The 13420-nt window shown below is 42.0% G+C and overlaps 1 long non-coding RNA gene and 1 pseudogene across 2 annotated transcripts in view; one reads left to right on the top strand and one right to left on the bottom strand.

The window, feature by feature from the left end:
* The window catches only part of LOC308353013, a 34462-nt gene extending 28585 nt beyond the window's left edge, over positions 1–5877 (bottom strand). Inside the window, exon 1 of the long non-coding RNA XR_013967724.1 lies at positions 5738–5877. This is a non-coding gene — a long non-coding RNA (uncharacterized lncRNA). The remainder of the gene's footprint in view (positions 1–5737) is intronic.
* Positions 5878–11832: 5955 nt separating this feature from the next.
* On the top strand, positions 11833–13128 carry LOC308352964 (large ribosomal subunit protein eL43-like; annotated as a pseudogene). Its single transcript has 3 exons — positions 11833–11861; positions 12598–12817; positions 13033–13128. The product of its transcript is annotated as a large ribosomal subunit protein eL43-like (transcript).
* Positions 13129–13420: the final 292 nt, after the last annotated feature.

The following is a 13420-nucleotide window of genomic DNA, read 5'->3' as shown; positions in this document are numbered from 1 at the left end:
AACAACAAAAACATTTTAAAAGGGCAGAAAACATGAACAGGCATTTATCCAAAGAAGACACAGAGATGGCCAACAGAACATGGAAGATGCTCATCATTCATCATGAGAGAAATGCAAATCAAAACTACAGTATCGGGGCACCTGGGTGGCTCAGTGGGTTAAAGCCTCTGCCTTCGGCTCAGGTCATGATCTCAGGGTCCTGGGATCAAGCCCGGCATCAGGCTCTCTGCTCAGCAGGGAGCCTGCTTCCCTTCCTCTCTCTCTCTGCCTGCCTTTCTGCCTACTTGTGGTCTCTGTCTGTCAAATAAATAAATAAAATCTTTAAAAAACAAAACAAACAAAAAAAAAACTACAGTATCACCTCATACCTTTATTAATGGCTAAAATCACACAGAAACAAGTGTGAAAGAGGCAACCCTCCTGCACTGTTGGCAGGAATGCAGACTGATGCAGTCACTACGGAAAACAGTACAGAAGTTCCTCAAAAAATTAAAAATTAAAAACAGAACTACCATATAATCCAGTAATTCCACTACTGGCTATTTACCCCAAGAAAACAACAACACTAATCATAAAAGATATACACACCCCTATATTTACTGCAGCATTATTTACAACAGCCTAAATATGGAAGCAACCCAACTGTCCATCCATTGGTGAACGGCTAAAGAAAATGTGGCATGTATATATAATGGAATATTACTCAGCCATTAAAAAAAAAAAAGAATCAAATCTTGCCATCTGCAACAAATGAATCCAGAGGATATAAAGCTAAGTGAAATACAGTCAGAGAAAGACAAAAGCCACATGACTTTGTTATGTGAATTTAAGAAATAAAGAAGAGATAAAGAAAAAGACTCAAATATAGAGAACTGGTGGTTGCCAGGGCCGGGGGCAGGGGAGTGGAGGGATGGGTGAAATAGGTGAAGGGGATTAAGAGTACACTTATAGGGACGCCTGGGTGGCTCAGTTGGTTGGGCGACTGCCTTCGGCTCAGGTCATGATCCCAGTGGCCTGGGATCGAGTCCCACATCGGGCTCCTTGCTGGGCAGGGAGCCTGCTTCTCCCTCTGCCTTTGCCTGCCACTCTGCCTGTGCTCGCTTGCTCGCTCTCCCTCTCTCTCTGACAAATAAATAAATAAAATCTTTAAAAAAAAAAAAAAGAGTACACTTATAATGAGCACTGAGTATAATTTACAGAACTGTTGAATAACTGTATCGAACACCTGAAACTAATATAACACTATATGTTAGTTATACTTGAACTAAAAAATAAAAACTTTAAGAAGCTTTTTATATATTAGTGAGTTAGCTCTTTATCTGTGAGGTAAATTGCAAATATTATTCCAAATGCATTATCTGTCTCGTTCTGCTTATGTTTTTGCCATACCATTATTTCTAAATCAGTTGCATTTCTTATATATTTTAAGATTTTACTTGAGAGAGAGAGAGAGAGAACGAACGTACACGAGGGGAGGGGGCGCAGGGTGGAAAGGAAAGAGCAACATGCTCCACTAAATGGAGAGCTGGATGCTGGGCTCAATCCCGGGACCTAGAATCATGACCCGAGGTGAAGGCAGAGGCTTGACTGAGCCATGCAGGTGCCCCTAACCCCACATTTTTTAATACAAATTTCTTAATCACTTCGCTTACTGCTTTTGGTTTCAATAATATCTATAAAGTCCTTACCCATACCCACGTTCCAATACTCTCTTTTTCTTCTAGAAACTGTGTGGTTTTGTTTCTTCTATTTAGATTTCTTAACATATCTGGAATTTGTTTTAGTTTATATTATAAAGTATGGACTCAATTTTATCTTTTATCCAAATGGCTATCTCACTGTCACAATGACATTTACTAAAGAATCCCTCTTTTCCTCAGTGATTTCATATGCCATATTTAGTATACATTATGCAAATATACTTTAGTCCATTTCTGGATCTTATACTTTATTCCCTTTTTCTGTCTATTCATGCTCTAACTCTACAATGTTAAAATTATCTAGGATCTCGAGTATGTTAGCAAAACCTCCTTTCACTGCCAGTCATCTTCAAGATCTGCTGGCTTTTGTTAAATTTTTTTGCAAATCCAGCATGAAACCTTGTTTGTTTGTTTGTTTGTTTAGGGAATTATCTTAAAGTTCTATATCAACTTAGAAAGAACTTTTATTTTTATGACAGCATTTGACCAAGCTTATTTGGTGACTAGTATAAAACTTTCTTCTTTCAGCTTTCACATTCTACTTCTAAGTATTTTATCTTTTTAAAAAATATGTTGAGATTTTTCTTATTGTCATAACTTTTTTTTAAATGAAGGCTATTAATTTTGTGTATTCATTTAAAACCCCAATGCATTATTCAGTAATTTTTTAAATTACTGACTACTGAGCTTTCTAGATGTATTTTATTTCTTCTGCAAATAGTTTCATTTTTTAAATCTACACAACTCTCATTATCTTCTTACTGATTTTATTGGCTAATGCCAGCAGTAAAAAGTTAATATACTTGCTTTGATTCTGAAGTTGAGAAAATGTTTCTATTGTTTTACATATTAAGGAAGAAACTTGTTTTAGTTCTGGGACACATCAACTCCTATTGCAGTGATTTTTTTTTTTTTTTTTTGAGTTGTAAATGGGCATTGAGAGGCACCTGGGTGGCTCTGTTGGTTAAGTATCAGACTCTTGATCTCAGCTCAGGTCTTGACCGTGGGGTCATGAGTGCAAGCCCCCCCAAAAATAAAGAAAGGGTGTTGGATTTTGTAAAAGATCTTTTCAAGTGCCTAGGGGAGAAATTTTATGATTTTTTTCCTTAGATCTATGTCTATGATTAGTTACACTGACAATTCCAAATACTGAGGCATCCTGGCATTTTTGGATAAATTCAACCTGGTGAGGTTTTATTTTTAATATGTTGTTTGTTTCTGCTAATATTTAAAAATTTTTAATCAATATTCATTACTAAGATTTGTCCAGTTTTTTTGTACACTTTCCTTCAGGTTTGGGTCCAAATGTTATATGTGTTCCATTTACTAACTTGAAACTTTCCATCTTTTTGGTAGAATTCTTCTGTGAAACTTTCTATGACTGATGCTGTTTTGTGAGAGAGTAAAATTTCTTCATTTCCTCTCATAAAATTTGTTTATAAATTTATGCTTTTTATTATAACTTGTCACTTCTAATAAATGTATTTTCATGGAAATCTATTAATTTATCAAAGCCTTCTTTTAATTATTTTTACTCTCATTATTTTACATAGAATTGTGAAAACAGGGGTGGCAGGGTTAAGAGTTGGTTAAACTTCCAATTCTTGATTTCAGCTCAGGTCATGAGCTTAGGGTCATGGGACTGAGCCCCATGTCAGATCAGCACAGGGTCTGCCTGGGACTCTCTCTCCCCTCCCTGCCCCAATTAAAGAAATAAATCTTTTTTTTCAAATAAAGAATTGTGAAGGGACGCCTGGGTGGCTCAGTTGGTTAAGCGGCTGCCTTCGGCTCAGGTCATGATCCCAGCGTCCTGGGATCGAGTCCCACATTGGGCTCCTTGCTCAGCAGGGAGCCTGCTTCTCCCTCTGCCTCTGCCTGCCTCTCTGTCTGCCTGTGCTCACTCTCTCTGACAAATAAATAAATAAAATCTTTAAAAAAAAAAAAAAAAAAAGAATTGTGAAAATAGTGTACTGTTAAAATTCCATCTTTCACAGTTATTTTTCCTAGTCACTTTTTATATTTTTCTTCATTTTTTCATTTTTTTCTTGATTTGCAGTGAGTGGCTTGACTACTCGGGTTTTTATTGCACTTGATTTATTTACTTATTCACTTATATAGTTTTCATTACTCTTAAATTTTATTAATTTTGGAATTTACTTTCATAATTTATTCCCTTCTGCTTTGTTTTGAATTGTTAGTTTTTTTCTTCCTAGTTGACTATTTCTCTTATTGTCTTAAGAATTTAAGGTTATAGGGACACCTGAGTGGCTCAGTTGTTAAGCATCTGCTATCAGCTCAGGTCATGATCCCAACATCCTGGGATTGAGCCCCGCATCAGGCTCCTTGCTCGGTGGACGGCCTGCTTCTCTCTCTCCCATTACCCCTGCCTGTGTTCCTCACTCGCTGTGTCTTTCTCTGTCAAATAAACAATATCTTAAAAAAAAAAAAAAGAATTTTAAGGCTATAAAATATCATTTAATTTCTTTAATTGTATATTGTAGTTTCTGACATATTGTGCTTTATCAATTTTCTTTTAAAATTTGCAATATCACTTTGCATTTTTTCTTTGAACGAGTTTTTTTGTTAGCTTTTTAAATTCCAGGTGTATGTCATTTGAAAAATTAATTTCTAGTTTTGCTCCACTGTGATAAAAGAATACTGTTTTATTTTTACTTTAAGGAAATTACTTTTTTCTTTGAAATCTGTATTATTAGTTTTGTGAATGTTTCACATGTGCTTGAGAAGATGTCTATCAGAGTGTTAAAAATCAAGATTTGTGCACAAAGTCGACTTTATGCTTGCTGTTTTAGACCCTTATTTATTTTTTGGTCCTGTGAACTGATAGCTGATGTTTAGTCTCCCCATCTACAATTAGATTGTCTGTCCACTTAAGGTTTACATTTTTCTAGCGTGTTCATATTTCTTCTAAAATAGGTCTTGTTTACTTCATATTGTTTATTTCTATTCTTATTAGTGTCTATCGCAGAGTGGGAAAGGGGATCTTTACTTCCATTACATTCTTAAACTATCCTTTTAATAATGCCATCAGTTTAATTTTATCCCCAGCTATCCTACTGGATCCTATTATTTATAATCACATGAAGAATGATGATGGTGAAATAAATGGAAACAAAACCTTCAAAGAATCATTTTAAGTGATCTCTGATGAGAGTAAACTGGTCCAGCCTCCATGCCCAATTGTATTCGGCCTTAAATTCTATTTTAAGCCAATGTTTTCTCTTCAGAAAATGAGCACAAACACTATCTGACACTTGCCGCATTCCTCAATTCTGAGCAATTCAAGACATTGCCTGGTGAACTTTACTGCTTTACTTTGGCCCAAAGCTGGCAAATTTGGGCCAATTCCCCCGAATCCCCAACTATCCACCAAGGAAGAGAGTGAACATCTTCCCTCAGAGATTTGGGAAACATAGGCACCCAGTAGCAAAATATTCTTTTCAAATACTCTTTCTTGTTTAAAAACGAATTCGGATCTTGCATATATGCCAAAATAAACGTCTGTTTGGATCTATTTTAAATGTTTTCTGCCTCTCCACATGTGAACTACTGATCAAAGAGGAACGTCAGCAGTTTATGGCTCTCACTCACTCACAAACCTCCTCTTCCAGAAGACACACCTCCTCAGAGTCACAGCACCCCACGCTGTACCCTCGTAGATGCCTATTCACCCAGCACCCCAAACACTGTCTCACGGAACCACACCGAAGCTTCCCTCAGCGCAATCCTACCCGAACGGCATATTCCCACTGCCCCAACCTCAGAACACAATTAGTCCCCTCCCCACCTGGAAGATGCCGCCCCTTCACCCACCCAACTCCCACGTCCTCGTTCCACCCAACACTAACCGCCACCAACAACGCCTAAATCATGTGCACTTTTGTGTGAACTCGGACAACCGGGAGCTTCGGCGGAACTCTCAGGATTCCGCAGGGGCGAGCAGGCGAAGTTACGGCGGAGCTCCCCCCGTCCCCCTTCCCCCGCGCGGCCAGACACCGAGGGACAGGACGACCACCTACCTTGTGCATCCAGCAGCTCTTAAGCCGCGCATTTCCCGGGCCCTGCCTCACGAGCCGAGAGTCCCTCTCGTCCACCCGCTGCTTTTACGGCTCTGCGCGGCATTTCCCAGGAGTCCCTGCCCCACGGGCCGAACGCCCCCGCCCCTCGTCCATCCCGGGGCTTTTACGGCTCTGCGCGACACTTCCCAGGAGTCCCTGCCGCACGAGCCGAGCGCCTCTCCCGTCCTTCTCGCTGCTTTTACGGCTCTGCTCGACGTTTCCCCGGTGTTTTTGGTGTGAGGGGCCGTGCAACGCTTGGCGCCCCGGGGACTGGGCCGACCCGGAAAGGCGTCTCCACCGTTACTATCTGGGACTGTGCGGCACGGCTTGGTTGCCGCATCTGAGAGTAGGCTTAGTGCTGGTAGGCCTGTAGGTACAGGCCTCGGTGTCTGAGTCCCTGAGCCGGCACTGCACCCCGCAGTTCCCCGCGATTTGGGCGCTTCTTTTGGGGTTGGCGGGAAGATTCGGCCTCTGTGGGCTAAGGATTCTGGGGCACAAGCCGGTCAGATCCGCAGGGCAGTGTGAGTCGTTCCTGACTGCACCCAGAGGACGCTAAAAGCGGGGGCTTCCCGCATCCTGGGCAGGGCCACCGGGTGGGAGCTTCGGGACTGCGAGCGGTCCGTGGCGTAAGCGTGATGCTTGTGTGTGCGGCAGCAGCCGTTGGGAGGGCGCCTGTATCCCTCTGCCGCGTCTGAGGGTTGGGGGCGGGGGAGGGGGTGTCGTGTGGGGCGCGTGTGTGCGGCGTGTGCCTGTGCCACCAGCTTCTAGTTGTGCCACATCCTTACCAACATTTGGTATAATTAGGCTTTTTAAGTCATCCTGGTAAATATATAGTGATATCTAATTTGGGTTTTCTTTTTTTTTAAGATTTTATTCATTTATTGGACAGAGAGAGCTCACAAGTAGTCAGGCAGGCAGAGGGGCAGGGGGAAGCAGGCTCCCTGCTAAGCCGAGATCCCGATGCAGGGCTCGATCCCTGGACCCTGAAATCATGACCTGAGCTGAAGGCAGAGGTTTAACCCACTGAGCCACCCAGGTGCCCCCTAATTTTGGTTTTAATTGACATTTTCTGATGACTAATAAGCACCTTTTTGTGTGTTTATTGGGAAAAATATATCATTTGTAAAGTGACTGCTTGAGTCAGATAACATTGGGTTGTCTGACTTTTAATACTCTACATGGTATCCAGAGAAACACAAGTCCTTAATTTTTAATACAGTCAAATTTGTCAAATTTTTTACGGTTACTGTGTTTTATTCCCTATTCCTTCTACTCTTGTCTTCAACTGTTCTTTTTGGTGTTTTATTTCTTAATCATGGTGATAGGTACATATGTTTTTGTTACATTATTTTTTAAAATCCTTAACAAGTCTGAGGTATTTAATAATCATTTTAAGGTTTGGTTATATTTTACATGTTTTTAAAAAATTTTTAATTTGAGCATGGTTGACACACAATGTTAGTAGTTTCAGGTGAATAACATATTGATTCAACAAGTCTGTATGTTCACTACAAGTGTGACTACCATCTGTCCCCATATGCTATTACAGTATCATTGACTATATTCTCTATCCTGTGCCTTTATTCCCATGACCTATTCATTCCATGTAATTTTATTAGAAACTGCCAGATTGTCCTCTTGAAGGCTGCTGTACCATCATCTGTTTCCACTGCAGTGTACCAGAGTATGTCACACTACAGTCTGACCAACAGAGTATGCTGTCAAGTCTTTGTCTCTGTTAATAAATTGTGATACAAACATCCATATATCCATGAAATCATCACCACAATCAAGAACATGAATATACCTATCAATCCCAAAAGTTTTGGGAGGCCCCTTTGTAATACCTGTTTCCCATTACTCTTCATCCTTCCCTTTCCCATCAGGCACTCATTGATCTGTTTTCTGTCGCTATGTATTGTTTTGCATTTCCTAGATTTTTGTATAAATGGAGTAACAAAGAATGTCTTTTTTTTTAAAGATTTTATTTATTTATTTGACACAGAGAAAGAGATCACAAGTAGGCAGAGAGGCAGGCAGAGAGAGGTGGAGGAAGCAGGCTCCCCGCGGAGCAGAGAGCTCGATGCGGGGCTCGATCCCAGGACCCTGAGATCATGACCTGAGCCAAAGGCAGAGGCTCAACCCTCTGAGCCACTTAGGCGCCCCAACAAAGAATGTATTTATAACAAAGAGTCTACCCTGGCCCACACACAAAACCTTCACCCTGACCCCATCCATAACCACAATAAAAGCCAGAGCCAGTCACTCATCCTTGTACTCCCAAGCAATCTTTGGAGCTGGTGGGAGGCTACCTTGTCTGCCCCACAACACTGAAAGCCTAATGACATAAATCTCTTCACACTCCCTTAATGTGTGTGGCAACATCAGTCTTGACATACAAATAAAAGTTTGGGTGGGGGTCTGTCCTGCCTCTAGAGTGACCACGATAATTAATTGGCACTGTAACCAGAATGTGTAGAGGGTAACCACCACCACTGAGATACTCTGTTGCTTTGGTGTGCTACCTTCTAGCATGCTTGCACTTTGACTTGTGCAACCCTTTGCTACATTTGCCAGGTCTTGTGAGCCTCTGTCATATATGAAACAAACCAAAGTTACAAGTTATAATTGGCATTGAGAAACCTGTCTGAGGGATCGGGCCCTCCTTAAAGTGACCCTGGTCACATATTTCAGCCTGGACTTAATGGTGTGTCTCAGATTGAATTATGTGTCTCATGGCATTAGCTATGACTGATGCCAAGCTCAGAGGAAAGACCCTGTTACCATCAGTTGTGTCTCAAGCAGACACCGGCTTCTCTTGTATGAGTGCTCGGGGGAAAGACTGATAGCCTGTGCAACACAGGAGCCCAACAGCTGGCTGCTGCTGTAGAAGGAGCGCTGTGACTGTATAGCAGTTTTGCTGTTGCTGCCTATGCCTGTGTCATTAAAAATGCTCCTGATCCAGGTTATAGGGGAAAAAACCCTCATTAGTTCAACTGTTGACATGGGGGAGGACCCTAACATTGACAGTTCTTATCTGGGACTCTCAAAAAGGAAGAAACTTATAAACAGGAGCAGTAGCACCAAAAAAAGGGTGGGGGGAGTAAAACAGAATTATGAGGGAAGGAAGCAAAAAAGTTGAAAGAGAAGTCTGTGTATTCACCCAATTAGAAATCTAAATCTACTAAAAGTTTATACAACAAAAAGAAGAGTTTTGACTGACTTTTACACCTTTACAACAGGTCTGAATTAATTTTACATCTGCCAGAGTGTACCAACTGGCAACCTTTCACAGTCTTAATGCTAGGGCTCATACTACCTGGGGTCCCCTCTGAATTAAAACATAGTACTTTATATAATTTTAGGAGAGTTATTGAACATGAAATAGAAGACAAAAAGGTATACTACATCCTAGCCATCAAAAGTATTGTCTTTTTATTTTATTTATTTATTTTTTAAGATTTTATTTATTCATTTGACAGACAGAGATCACAAGCAGAGAGGCAGGCAGAGAGAGCGGAGGAAGCAGGCTCCCCGCCAAGCAGAGAGCCCGATGCAGGGCTCGATCCCAGGACCCTGAGATCATGACCTGAGCCGAAGGCAGAGGCCCCAACCCACCGAGCCACCCAGGCACCCCAAGTATTGTCTTTTTAATTCCTCGTGGTCATAGCATCCACTGCCTTAAAATACCCCGTAACGGGCATAGATGTTCCAACCCAATAAGTAGTAAATTTAAATTGCCATTTGTAAAGACTTGACAAAATAGAAACATGTATTTTCTCCTCCAGTTAAGACAGTTAATACTGCTATATTAGTTTCCTATTAGTGTTGTAACAAATTACTACAAACATAATGGCTTAAAACAATACAAATTTACTATCTCTTCTGGACATTCGAAGTCCTAAGTGTTCTTCACTGAGTAAAATCAATGCTGGGACAGGACTGCATCATCTCTGGAGGCTCTAGGAGAGAATCGTTTTCCTTACCTTTTCTATCTTCTGGTGGCTGCCTACATTGCCCTACTCATGGCCCCTCACTTCACCTTCTAAACCAGCAGCTATGGCTTCAAATCTCTCCTGACTGACTTCTTACCTCCCTCTCTTATAAAGGCCTAGTGATTAGATTACATTGGGCCCATCCTGATAACCCAGGCTCATCTTTCCAGCTCAAATCCTAATTTAATCACAGCTACAAAATTTCCTTTTGCCACCTAAATGGCATATTCACGCTTCTGGGGATTAAGATGTAGACATCTGTAGGGGGCCGTTATTCTGCCTGTCACAGTGGTCCACTGTAAATTAAGAAGGGCCTTCAAGGATTGAAACCCATTATATAAGACCTATTTAGAGGACGGGCAATGACCCCTCCCCCACACTTCTCCATTTCCAACTTTGGCCTGTTCTTAAACTAGGAAAACATGCATGGCATCTCCTGGTGAATTACCTCAACTTCAGTGCCCTGGTCCCATCCAATAAGGCTCACAAACCCAATAATATTGAAATGACTGACCATCCAGGCAGCAGCTGATCAATATTTCACTGTTACCAATTTGGCTAATATGTTGTGTTTAGTGCCTGTTTCAATAGCCTCTCAGTTGTAGTTTGCCTTCATCCCTAGGGCCATGATACACCTTAACCAGGCTACCCTTAGAGTACCTCAGTAGCCTTGACATCACGTGCAATCAGTCTTTCTAGGCAAGATCAACTGCATCCATCTCTCTTTAGGGACACAGGTATGGACAGAGGAAGCCATCCTCCTCTGAGGAGACTCATCTGACACACATTCAGGACATACAGACACTCACAAAGGAGGTCAGTGAAAGGAAATGGACCATTGTCTAGACATGGTATGCCCAACTACCTCAATTAAGTTCCTAAAATTATCTGGCTAGCCACTGGCTTCTCCATCCCTGACACTGTCAAGACAGAGCTATTGATTCTGAACACCTACAGTGTTAAAACAAGCCCAATATCTTTTGTGTCTTCTTGGGTTCTGGAGGTGATGTATTCCTCATTTACAAATTTTACTTAAGTCTATTTACATTGTTAGCTGCAGATCAGTCCAACCTGAATGGGGTCCCACCTAACAAAAGGCTCTAAAATCTGTTAAAATTGCAATACAGGCCCTCCCATTAAGTACCCCCAAGAGAGTCCTTCACTATTGAGGTTTAACCAACTTTTTTCATGCCTTAGTCTCTGGACCATCACGATGGCCATAAGTTGCCTATTAGCTTCTGATGCAAGACACTGCCCTCCTTAGCCCCACACTACATGCCATTAGGGCAGCAACTGCTGGTCACATCCAGGGCTTTTTTGGAAATAGAGGCTCTCACAAAGAGTCTTTGATTCTTTATACCCAAATAGGATCGCATCATGGAAGCAGCACTTTGGCACCACTATCAAGGCCTCCTTGCCAGAATATGGAGCCAGACTTGGGACCTCTGGCATATCCCACCTGTAGCAGAACGGTTTCCTCATCCTCAGTTTCTCCCCAGACGTCATGTGCTGGAGGAGGCCACCCCTTACCTAGACCCTTGACTACCTGGGGACCTGCTTAGGATAATCTGAGCAAATAGCAAAGTAAGTTTGTATACTTTGTGAATGTCACCATCATCACTTGTGGAATTTGCAGGAAAGGATGCTTTTCATCCCTTAACCCAGATGTTCATGATCAAAGATGGACACAAGGGTCAGCACAGTTAGCTAAACCTCAGGTAGTCATTTTAGGATTCAATGGCTTGGCTAACAATTGGCCCCATCTGCACATTTTTTTAAAATAAAGATTTTATTTATTTATTTATTTGTCAGAGAGAGAGAGAGAGAGAGAGAGAGAGCACTGGCAGACAGAGTGGCAGGCAGAGACAGAGAGAGAAGCAGGCTCCCTGCCGAGCAAGGAGCCCGATGTGGGACTCGATCCCAGGACGCTGGAATCATGACCTGAGCCGAAGGCAGCTCCTTAACCAACTGAGCCACCCAGGCGTCTCCCATCTGCACATTTTTATGGACTCTGGCCACTGACAAAGGTTTGGCCATCTGGTCCAGTCAATGGCAGCAACAATGCCTTATACACAGCTGTCCTCTTTTGGGTAACAAACTCTGGGAATCTCTTGCCTCACAGATACCCGAATATAAGTGAAGGTCACACATATCTCTTCACATACTAAAGCCAGAAGACAAGGCCTTACCAAGACACTCCTTACTGCCTTCAGAATTCTGCATATTTATAAAGACTAAGCCATTCATTTCATTTTCAAAATACACAATACAGAGCTTCCAACAAGGCATTTATTAAGATTTTCACCTCCCTTACAGGTCTCAGGCTCTTAGCATTAAAAATACAGTATGAGAATTCCCATATACCGTTCACCCAGCTCCACTAGTGTTCACATGTTATGTGACACATGCTACCACAATGAGGAAAATAACATTGATAGAATATGAAAAACCATTTTACAGACCCTACTCCACTTTTGCCAGTTTTCCTGCCAATATAATTTGCTAGTCCACAATCTAATCCATAATCACACATTGCATTCAGTTGTTCTGCTCAGTATCCACAAATCTATGACAGTTTTTGTTTTAATGACCTTGACGCTTTTGAAGAAAACTGGTCACTTAGAGAATGGCCCATGTCTTAGGTTAAGGTTATGCATTTTGGCAAGTGTACCACAGAAGTGATGTGCCATTTGAGAAGAATCTCGTGGTGGAGGGGAGGATGATGTTGATATGATGATATATCTAATCACTGGCTAGTCCCCAACTTTGAAAGTCCTATACAAACCTACTTTATTTACTCTAGTTTGGAATAATTTAAAAAGCTAGAAGGCAGAAGTCTCTGGGCTCAGGCATAGTTTGCAGCAACCTGGCTAAATGCACCAAGAAGGTTGGAATCATGGGTAAATACGACAGCTGTTAGGGTGCCTCCCTCAGGAAAATGGTGAAGAAGATTGAAATAAGCCAGCACACCAAGTACACTTGCTCCTATGGCAAAACCAAGATGAAAAAACGAGCTGTGGGGATCTGGCATTGTGGCTCCTGCATGAAAACCATCACTGGTGGGGACGCCTGGGTGGCTCAGTTGGTTAAGCGGCTGCCTTCGGCTCAGGTCATGATCCCAGCGTCCTGGGATCGAGTCCCACATCGGGCTCCTTGCTCGGCGGGGAGCCTGCTTCTCCGTCTGCCTCTGCCTACCACTCTCTGCCTGTGCTCGCTCGCTCTCTCTCTCTAACAAATAAATAAATTTTTAAAAAAAATTAGAAAACCATCACTGGTGGTGCCTGGACCTACAACACCACTTCTGCCATCACAGTAAATTCTGCCATCAGAAGACTGAAGGAGTTGAAAGACCAGTAGAAGCTCCACCATTCGAAACATTGCTAGCCTATAATAAATGTGTTAATTTATGTAACAACAACAACAAAAAAAGCTAGAAGGCAGAGTGACAATGAGAAACCTGACTTTGGGTGATGCTCCTACAATCTAATCAGTATACGGATTGACAAAAGGGCTAGCACCCTTTGGCCTAATCCCCAGTTGGGGATCCAAAGACCATACACACAGGAGTGGGAAAATGGACAGGGAGTGAAGGAGAGACTTTTCTGGGAACTGTCATTGGCATGAGCCTGATATACTATGATCCAAAATC

The sequence above is a fragment of the Martes martes genome (assembly GCF_963455335.1).
Source record: "Martes martes genome assembly, chromosome: 12".
Taxonomy (NCBI): Eukaryota; Metazoa; Chordata; class Mammalia; order Carnivora; family Mustelidae; genus Martes; species Martes martes.
The sequence above is the reverse complement of the archived record's forward strand: the minus strand, read 5'-3'. Positions and strand labels throughout refer to the sequence as shown.